The 10,587-nt window shown below is 39.0% G+C and overlaps 1 pseudogene across 1 annotated transcript; it reads left to right on the forward strand.

The window, feature by feature from the left end:
* The first annotated feature begins 1,728 nt into the window (after positions 1-1,728).
* LOC148715332 (phosphoenolpyruvate/phosphate translocator 2, chloroplastic-like) lies at positions 1,729-10,587 on the forward strand (annotated as a pseudogene). The gene is made up of 9 exons (XR_015968359.2): positions 1,729-2,229; positions 3,103-3,224; positions 3,588-3,740; positions 4,192-4,277; positions 4,412-4,496; positions 4,696-4,813; positions 5,256-5,324; positions 10,134-10,263; positions 10,345-10,587. The product of XR_015968359.2 is annotated as a phosphoenolpyruvate/phosphate translocator 2, chloroplastic-like (transcript).

Genomic DNA, 10,587 nt, shown 5'->3' on the forward strand with positions numbered 1-10,587 from the left:
AGATCCTAATTAGCGTGCTGCTATGGGGCTAGAATTTGATGCTTTAATGGAAAATGGGACGTGGTCCTTATGTCCTCACCCTCAAGATCATTGCATTATCCACAACAAATAAGTTTACAAAATCAAACGACGACCTGATGGCAGTATTGAAAGGTTTAAGGCTCGACTAGTTGCTAAGGGATTTGATCAGCAAAGTGGAGTGGATTACCATGAAACCTTCAGCCCAGTCATCAAACCTTCTACTATTCGTCTTGTCTTGGCTCTTGCGGTTTCATTTCACTGGCCAATCCGACAGTTGGATGTATCCAATGCTTTTCTTCATGGAGTCTTGGACGAGGAGGTCTACATGAAACAGCCGAGAGGATTTGTTGATTCCTCTCACCCACATTTCGTCTGTCGTCTTCACAAATCCTTCTATGGCCTTAAACAAGCCCCAAGGGCTTGGTTTCGGAGGCTGTTTCAGCAATTACTGGAGTTTGGATTTACTGAATCTTCGGTTGACTACTCCTTATTTACTTTCCACTCCAACAAGGTCTCTCTATTTGTGTTGGTCTATGTTGATGATATAATTGTCACTGGTTCAAACTCTATTGCTATTACAGACCTCATACATCACCTACAGTCCTGTTTTCGTATGAAAGATCTCGGCCCCTTAAGCTATTTTTTGGGCATTGAAGCTTTAAGAGATTCGATCATGCTGTATTTGAGACAGACTAAGTATATCACTGATCTGTTGATCAAGACAAAGATGGTTGGTGCCAAACCATTAGCTTCTCCCCTTGCTTCTGGTTCTAAGCTTTCTGCAGCTACTGGTGAATTGTTGCCAGATCCTACTGCTTATCGGCAAGTTGTTAGTGCTCTCCAATACTGCACCATTTCTCGTCCAGACATTGCCTATGCTGTTAATCAGCTTTGTCAATTCATGCACAGCCCTCGAGTTCCACATTGGGTTGCCACCAAGAGGGTTCTTCGTTATCTCAAGGGTACTGTTGATTTTGGTTTGCTTTACTCACCCTCTTCCCTTCAGTTACATGCCTTTAGTGATTCAGACTGGCCTAGCAACCCTGATGATCGTCGGTCTACTAGTGGCTATAGTGTATTCCTTGATCAGTTCTCTTGGAGTGTAAAGAAACAACCAGTGTGTCTCGTTCCAGTACGGAAGCCGAGTACAGATCCATGGACCTTGCAACTGCCGAACTATATTGGCTTCGGATGCTGCTTTGTGAATTTCACATTCCTTTATCTTCCTCTCCTATCTTATGGTGTGATAACATTGGTGCTCTTGCTCTTGCATCAAATCCCGTCTTCCATGCTCGAACCAAACATATTGAAGTTGATTATCATTTTATTCGGGAGAAGGTGGTGAATAAAGACATTACGGTTCGGTATGTTGCCACCCAAGATCAGGTAGCTGATGTGTTCACAAAAGGTCTCTCTGCAGCTCGTTTCAGTTTCTTGCGAGCCAAACTAATGGTGTGTCATCTCCCCATCAGTTTGCAGGGGGGTGTTAGTTCACCTGCTCCTACTGGCTAGTTCCCTCCAACAGTGTAGACAACACAACTCCGAGTTCTTCCCAAAAGCCTCACGAGCCAAGGACACAGAGGAGATTTGGACATGATGGAGTTTTTCCCACTAAACTCCCACAAGCTCATCTCTTCTCTGTTATAGTAGTTATAACTAAAGATTGTTATAACTACAGTCTATTGTAACAGCTACTTGTAACTCCCTACCTTTCTCTCTCTGAAACTCTAGAATTGTCTCTCTCTGAAACTCTATTAGGTTTGGCAAGTTGGCCAAACCAGTTACCCATTTCACTTGGCTTCTTTACAAAGAGGAGGAGAGAGTTACAGAGGCAAGATGCAGAGCGCTGCATTTGGTCTCTCGTCGCCCTCAACAGCCCTCCTCAAGGCCCGAAGCCCTCTGAGCCCGAACTCTAGATCCTTCTTGAGTCTTCCCTCCCACCAACCCTCGCCGATCCGCAATGGCCTCTCTCGTCCTCTTTCCTCCCTCTCCTCTCGCCTCGGCACCGCCGGCTGAGCTTCTGGCCCCACTCTCTTGCCGGTTAGGAAGGGCCCGGAGGTTCTCGTGGCCAGGGCGAGCTCCTCCGTCCCGGACAGCGCCGGCGAGAGCAGCGCCGCCGCCGAGCCCAGCAGCGGCGGGCTGCTTGGAACCCTGCAGCTCGGAGCGCTCTTCGGCCTCTGGTGTCTCTTCAACATCTATAACAAGCAGGTACGTCTTCTCCTCCTCAACATCCTCCTCTTTCCTATTTCTTCGTCTGTCCGATCCGATCTTAGTGAGGATTATTTATATGGTCGTGTTGGGGGATCTTGTGAATCGGTCTTCCTGGATTTTGTTCTGGGAATCTGTTTCTGAGAGTCCCACGGCTGAGCAAAGCTCCTTTTTTTTTTCCCGGAATGGAAGGCTGATTAAAGATTCTATCTACTGCAGCTTGTTTCTACAAGCCTAAATCTTCCCTGATTTAATCTTTTTTTTTAGCTGAAGTTCTTGATGTGTATTTATAGATCGGGGTTTAGGTTTTGTTTTTCTAAACTTGTTTTACCATCGCCAGGCATCCCTTTCACTGTTTCATTCCCTCTTGCCGTTGATAGTTATGCATCTTAGTCTTTTAATTAAATTCGCCTTTGAGTTTGCATCCTTGTTGACCTGAAGAAAAGGGCCATTTGTAGAAATGCTGCAAGATGTGCATCTTCTATTATAACAAGCAACAGGCAACGTGCTTCACTGAAACCATTCTCGATGTTTGAAGCTGACCCCATTTATGACTCTGTCTGGCTCAAGCAAGTTTCAAAGAGACCCAATTCTGTGAAAACTGCTGAGTCAGGTAAAAGAGGATCACTCAGAATGATGAATTATCTCCTGAAGTGATAAGCAACAAGTTTAGAACTTCACTGTTCAGGATACAAAAGAGTCTTCATTTAACATAATTACTGCACCAGGTTTCTTCTTTGAATGTTCTTTATATTATTGTCCCTTTAAGAGAAACATTTTTGCCTTAGACATAATTACTGGGTTGTTTGGGATATGCTGTAATTTGATGTCAGATAGGAGGCAAAGTAAATTTACTACTTCATTATGTCACAGGTTCTGAAGGTCTTTCCATTCCCAACGACCATCACAACGTGTCAATTTGCGATCGGGGCTGCCCTTGTTTTATTTATGTGGATGACTAATTTTACAGGAGACCAAAGATTTCTGCTTCACAGGTATCATGATGTGATGTGTGAGGACCTGTGCGGGCGTGTGTTTAGTTCCACATCGGTTATTCGCTGGGTTGTTTGTGATTAGATTTGAATGGATTTGAACCCTTAGCCTGACGAGGACGTCAGGGCTTAAACGGGGGAAGTATGTGAGGACCCGTGCGAGCGTGTGTTTAGTCCCACATCGGTTATTTGCTGGGTAGATCTTGGGTACTTATACAGGATCAAGGAACCCAAACAGTACCTTCCGGCTAGCCATTTTGGGTGAGGTTCTGGGTTGTTACATGATGCTTATGTGAAAATTATGAGCGATTGATCAATTATATAATGCGGATATGATGTATCTAATTATGAGTTTCTACTTTTCAGCTTGTAGCGATTCTACCGCTGCCTATGGTCCACACTTTAGGCAATCTCTTCACTAATACGAGCCTGGGAAAGGTTGCCGTATCATTTTCACACACGGTCAAAGCTATGGAGCCCTTTTTCTCAGTCCTCCTTTCCTCCTTGTTCCTGGGAGAGGTGATTCTTTCCGTCTTACCCTTTTCTAGTTTCACTAGTGCACCAGAATCCTCAACACATTGTGCTGGCTGCATTTTAATATTATCCTCATAGTTGCTATATTTGATCATATTGTCCTATTTTTGAGTTGTTGTCTCATTAAACCATTGGATATCCTTCAATATGTAACTGGGCAAGTCATACTGTTTTACCATTGACTACATGTTGGTTTCTCATGCTCTTATGCCTTTTCTATTTGGATGCAATTTAAATGCCTCAATATGTAACATTGATCAAGACTTAAATGTGTTAGTGAAAAAATGAGACAAGAGGGAAGTTTACTCCTCTGGATGTTGATCGTGTAGTTTGTACAACCATAAAGCTGCATTTTGACTAAACTGGAATCTGCAGCTTGATATGTTGTGACTTCCTGCTCTCTAGACGAGTAATCTTTTACTAAATGTGAATGCAGTTGCCAACTGTTTGGATTCTCTTGTCTCTTGTGCCAATTGTTGGTGGTGTAGCATTGGCATCTATGACTGAAGCTTCTTTTAACTGGTGAGTTATTCTTATTCATGGTAGAATTGAAACTTAGATGATAAGTTGAGTGCAACCTAGGCACTTGTGGTTGCATAAAGTACTTGATTTATTATACTGGAGTATGAGTTATGGTTATAAACTATTTATAACAGGGTTGGATTTTGGAGTGCAATGGCTTCCAATCTGACCTTACAATCTCGCAATGTTCTTAGCAAAAAGCTCATGGTTAAGAAAGAGGTGATCTAGATTTCCAGGAACAAAAATCATTTCTAGCATATTTTTTCTAATATTAATATCTTAATAGTATCAGTTCGTTCTTTCACATTTTTTATTATTACTAAGCTGTAGAGATGATGAAGGCAGCTGTTTTTTAGCCAATTTTGCTGCTGGCTTTTCCTAGTATTTTTATTCTTGACCACTTTTCCATTCATAACAGGAATCTCTGGTCAACATAAATTCTTCTCGATGATTACAATTATGTCATTTTGCCTGTTAGCCCCTGTAACTCTGTTTGCGAAGGTGTCAAGTTCACTCCCTCATACATGCAGTCTGCTGTGAGTATGATGTTATGATGCTGGCAAAGACACTTTAATTTATGTGTGTGCATGCATGATGAGTGTGTATGTCAGTCTCTGTGTGCATGTAAGCATGTAATATGCATTCAATGTATGCACATATATAGGTAAATTCCCGTTTGAGTTGGAATTTTGTGAAATCTCTGGTTTCTGGAATTACTGTAAATGTGCATCAAAAGTGGTGCTTACATTGGCTTTTTGAGTAATGTATGTCCAATGCCTGCACTCTACAAAGATACTATCTTGCAGGCACCAATCTTGATGCACATGAGCAGCCATTAAGTTAATTTGACTACTGAAAGTTTAACAAGTGGTGACTGTCCCTCTCTCTCTCTTTCATATTAATTTGTTAATATTCGTGGTGCTTTAAAACATTTAACACTGTTAATGTTCTTTGGCCTTCCCCTCATGGGAATTGCAGGGTTTGAATCTTAAACAGATATACACGAGATCCCCTCTTGCTGGGCTATGTTTTCATGCATATCAACAGGTGAGACATTCTAAACTCTGTTTCTTTGCATCGTGTATAGGAAAATGTACTGTGCAAAACCATGTACTTCACCTGCTTTGGATTAATGTCTAATACTGGAAGCAATACATTGAGGTCTTGAACAGATTCCTGATGTTGAACTGTGACTGTTTTAGCAGTCATTCTGCCCGCCCAGCTTGTTACAGATCTAAAAGAACTAGATTTCCATTGTTTGTGCTGTCGTAGTTCTCGTCTCTGGAATATTTTGACTTTGCACATTGTGCTATCAATGTTTTATTTCTGAACTTTAGTGGATCTGCTTATGTAATCACATGAAGTGTTCCATTACTTGTCTTTTTGATTTCGCTGAGTGATTATTGCCAATGTTCAGGTGTTCTCTTTGTTCAGATTATGATTGATGAAAATTCACATCATCTATGCTTTCTTAATCCAAGTTATTTACTTATTTGTTTCTATAGTTTTCACTGTAGATTATCTTAATATTTTCACTTCTTAAAACTGTACCCAATTGTGACTTCTGCAATGCTTATAATGTTTTCAGCCTTCAGTACTGCTAGTTAAATTTTTTATATCTAAGAGAACTGTGCAAGTGCTAAGAGCATGCTATCTTTTCAGGCCAGAAACTCAAATCTAAGTGGCCTATTGGCTTTCCTCTCTTCAACTGCAAAAAGTCAGAAATCTGTGAACAATTAAAAGTTGTCTCATGCAAACTAACTTCTTTCTATCAAGAAAGTGTAAAGTATTGGTTTCCATGCACTGTATGATCAGCATTTTATTTCATGCTGAAAACATATTCTATTCTGGGAGAGACTTGAAATAAGACTTACAAATTAAAAAACATCTTAAAAGATTTTATAGGCCTAAATATTGGGAAACTATGAGGATAGTATAGAATATTTTATGCATTGTGGCGCTGCCTAAAACTATTTCAAAATAACAGTATTTAGAACATGTCATGCATCTTTAGCTAATTTAGTAGACATGAATGCCACCATTTAGAATAATTAAGAATGGTGATATGATAAAATGTTTTGAAATGCCATGATAAATCACTATGCGGCTAAGAAGATAATTGTCAAATTGGATTAAACTAATAGCACGTACCAAGAACTAATATAATCCATAACTTATGGTCCATATGGTAAATTTGAAAAAGGTTAAGAAAGTAATATACTTCTGGCAGTAAATTTTTGGTTTGGTAGACCAAAAATTTGAAACCATGCATTTTGGGCAAGTTCTCCGAGTTTAATTTCAACCAGCTTTCTCATCATAACACAGCTTGCTATATCATGATTTAGGCCCTGTTTGGGGGAGCTGTTGGTAGTAGAGCTTTTAGAAATAGAGCTGTTGGAAGTAGAGCTTTCTGAAGTAGAGCTTTTATAAAAAACTGTTTGCTGTTTGGTAACGATATTTCTAAAGTAATGTGGCACTTTAACATATATTTGATAAACAAACTGAGAAAGTACTTTTGTGTGACAAAATGACTATAAAAGACATTACTAGTATTATAGAACAGAGCATAATAAAATATAATATATATTAATACATTAATTTATGTAGTATAATATTAATGTAATGTAATATAATATTAATATAACATAGTACTATAATGTTGTATACTATAGGATAATTTAATATAATATTAAATTATTTAACATAACATATCAATGTATTATGATATAATGAAATATAATATTATATTTATAGTATAATATAATAATAAATATATAAAAAAATTTATAGTTATTAGTGTAAATTAATTTTTTACCCTTCTGATGACCATTTATCTCTCTAACAAATTTTTAGCTAGATGATAAAATTAGTTAAATAATTATTAATATTTATTTTTATTTACTTAGATCAGATTATTTGCCACTCACTCATTATTTTTTATTTATTTATTTATTTATTTAGTTATTTATTTATTATTTTATTTCATTAAAATATATTTATTTATTATCTTATTTATTTATTTATTTGTTTATTTATATACATATTTATTTATTTATTTATTTCGTTTTGTTTCTTTTCTTTTCTTTTCTTTTTCTTTCCTTTTCTTTTTTTCTTCTTTTTTTCTTTCATTTTCTTTTTTTTCTTCTCTTTTTTTTCTTTTCTTCTTTTCTTCTTTTCTTTTTCTTTTCTTTTGTGTTCTCTTCTTCTTCCTTCCTCCCTTCCCTTCTCCTTTCTTATCCTCCCGCGAGGCCGGCGGCGCCGGAAGGGGGCCTGCCCGCGGCGGTCGTGGGAGGGGGCCCGGGAGGGGGCCAAGCCGTGGCCGCGGCTGGACATGGCCGGTGGCTGGCCGCGGCGCAACGAAGCCCCATGACCGGCCGCCATGGGGGCTTCGCTGCGGCTCGCCTTCCCGGTCCCGCGGCTGGGACGCCACGGTCCCGCGGCTGGCGGAGTCCTGGCCACCCCATGGCTGAGCCCGGCAGCTCCACGGGCTGGCCGCACGCCACGGGTGGTGGCCGGCGTGGTGGCTTCCACCGTGGGCAGCCACAGGCTGCCTTCCAAAACAAAAAAAGAGAGGAAGAAATAGGGGCAGCGGCGTTGAGAGGAAGAAAAAGATAGAGAGGGAGAGGGAGGGGGATGGATGAGACCCGTGGCCGGCGTGGTGGCTGCCACCATGGGCAGCCACGGGCTGCCTCCCAAAAAAAAAAAAGAAAAAAAGAAAGGAAGAAGAAACAGAGGCGGCAGCGTTGAGAGGAAGAAGAAGATAGAGAGGGAGATGGAGGGGGATTGGTGAGAGAGGAAGAGGCGGTAAGATTAGAGTTTTGGGAGGAAAAATGGTCTTTTAAATGGGGGGTGTTTTGGTAAAAAAAAAAAGCTTTCCGACAAAACTCAAAACAACTTTTTCAGAAAGCTCCAAATTGGAGCTTCTTCTACAGAACACGAAGACACAAGCACAAAAAGAAGAGTTTTTAGCACAAAAGCTGTTTCAGCTTTCTGAAAAAGCTGAAACAACTTTCCAAAATTTTTACCAGACATCCTTTTTCATTCAAAAGTATTTTTGGAGGGCCATAAAGTGCTTTTTGGCCATCCAAATGCTCCCCCAAACAGGGCCTTAGACTTAGCAAGCTTTGGATTTTGAAGTCAAGTTTGATAATACTTAGGGAAGTCATCTTCGGGACAAATGAATGTAGTTAGTAGAATTACATTCAACTTTGGCCAACAAAGTAACCAAATTATCAGGAGCAGAAAAACATGATCACACTATGTTATAACCTTAATGTCGGAAAACATGTCTTCAATATTTGACATACATCTTTGTAATATCTTTTATTATCAAATAAATTTTTGGACTCATGAATGTCCTTGAAGGCTCAATTTTAATTTTACCCGAACTTTGCTAAAACCCAGAAGTTCTTTAAGAAAAATCTTATATTTTAGCCTCCAAAGCATCTCATCTAACATGAAACTAAATAGGACGTGGTATTTCAACAGAAGTATTCATGAACAAATGCGCACACATAATATGGCTTTTACATGTATATGAGCTTGCTAGGCACTTGATGTGCTATTTAGGTGAGGAACTACATTACAATGTCAAAAAGATGGTAATTGTTGTTCAATAATATGATGATGTATTCTTTCTCCAAGATATAGTATTGTATTCATTGTGTATTTGTCAAACAAATGCGAGTAGTAGAGTACTTATCTTTAATTTACTAGGGTCTTTGATATCATTCAATCATTCATTGATTTCCAGTTAATTGCATTTCAAATTTTCACACACCTATATAGTTTTTCAATATAATTTCAATTGCTCATTATGTGAAACCATGCACTAAAATAGGACGAGTAGGGTATTTATATCAATCGACTTAAACATATTTATGTAAAAATAAAGAATTAAAATAATAAAAGATAATAAGAGAAAAGACCAAAAAATAATTTAGAGGCCAAGTTTGACTGTACAAGTGCATACGGCTTGGTATCATTTGCTGATATGGTGCACAATATGACGTGCGTCATCGACCAGCTATTGATATGCTTTTGTAATTCAATATTTGAATCATGCTATAGTATATAAAAATTCATGGTTCCAAGATTTTGGTTGGCCAAGCAACCCCTTAAAGTTATCTTTTAGTTGTAAAGCCAACATGATTTAAGTACCAGTCGAAGTTGCATATTAGGGGAGTTGCTTGGTTTTAGTTGACCAGGGATACAGATCATTCTGCCCAAGTCCATGAGCATTTTGTTTTTCCGTTGTAAAAAGGTGGATTCATATATCAAACAACCAATATAATGCATGTTATGCCTTGATGTATGCAAGCAGTTATTAGATGCTTTAAAACAGTCAAATGTTGTAAAGATGTCCCCTAGTTCATAGTTCCTAAGTAGTTCTAATCCATTTTTCTGGCAATTTTTTTTTTTTGGCATCCTAATGTAAGCCAAGGGAGTCTCTATTTTGCTGTAACAGTGTGCTCTCAAGTTTTTTACCTGTGATTGATTCAAGGGTTACAGAAGTTGAGGATAATAGGAAAATAATTGTTCTAGGTTCTATGAATCTCACTCCATAAATAATAGGCTAGTTACATGTGCTTTGACTGAATGAATGTTTGAGACACTGGTGCACTGTCCCTGCATTCTTCTATGCTTCTGCCTACCAATGTCTTCTATGCTTCTGCCTACCAATGTTCGCACCCATCACACATGCTATACTATTTATGCTTACTGATACAGCAAACAGTAGTTATTGTTCTTGATAGGCTGCCTTCTTTTGCGAATTCTATGCATCACCTGTCTTCTCTTGTGAATTTCCCTTAACTAAGTTTCATCATTTGGTTTGATTTGAAAATGCTCTGTTAGGTTTCGTACGTGATACTAGTAAGGGTGTCACCTGTAACTCATTCAGTGGGCAACTGTGTGAAGCGGGTGGTGGTCATCGAGACCTCAGTTCTTTTCTTCAGGACTCCTGTTTCGTTTATCGACTCGCTCGGTAACTCGTCCTTCTACTGGTGGTACTGGATGTATTCGATACCTCTAAGTGCAATATCTTTGGATAATATGTGTACTGCAGGAACTGGTGTGGTGCTGGCTGGAGTTTTCCTGTATTCAAGGGTGAAGAAAATCAAGCCAAAGACTGCATGAGTAATCTTGTCTTTCGAATGTTCCATTTTTTGTATTAGTGTGCGGGTTCTTCTAGAGATGATGTTCGTATTTGTTTTGCTGCTTCGCTTCTTCCAGTTTTCCAGCAGCATGTATGTCGGATTTAGTTTTAGCCCCTCTTTGAGAGAACTGTAAGATTGCATTTTTCTTTTTC

Source organism: Phoenix dactylifera, chromosome 1 (genome assembly GCF_051530095.1).
Source record: "Phoenix dactylifera cultivar Ajwa chromosome 1, Ajwa_hap1_PhDact_Kaust_v1.1, whole genome shotgun sequence".
Lineage (NCBI taxonomy): Eukaryota > Viridiplantae > Streptophyta > Magnoliopsida > Arecales > Arecaceae > Phoenix > Phoenix dactylifera.